A 405-nucleotide genomic window follows, 5' to 3' on the forward strand; every position below is an offset into this window, starting at 1 on the left:
CGGGCATGATGGTGGTGGTTTGGTGGTGCAGGATGAAGATGCTGTGTCCCGGTCGTGGCCCATCCTTCCCCTTCCTGCACGCACGCTGCTGACATCTCTGCCCACCTGGATGGGGCAGGAGCGCGTCCCCACAGGCGGGAGGTCGTGGGGAGGTCGGGGTAAGGACTGGCCATGCCCCGAGGGCGAGGGGAGGCTGCTCTCCTGCTGCGGCCCTGGGACAGCTGTCCCGGTGATAGGACGAGGGGGAATGGTTTGAAGCTGTGCCAGGGCAGGTTTAGGCTAGACATTAGGGGGAAAATCTTTTTAGTATGGGGAAAATCTTTTTAATAGGGCCAGCTGTGACAAGACAAGGGGTGATGGTTTTAAACTAAACCAGGGTAGGTTTAGACTAGATATAAGGAAGAA

This window comes from Egretta garzetta, unplaced genomic scaffold (genome assembly GCF_000687185.1).
Source record: "Egretta garzetta isolate BGI_Z169 unplaced genomic scaffold, ASM68718v1 scaffold1149, whole genome shotgun sequence".
Lineage (NCBI taxonomy): Eukaryota > Metazoa > Chordata > Aves > Pelecaniformes > Ardeidae > Egretta > Egretta garzetta.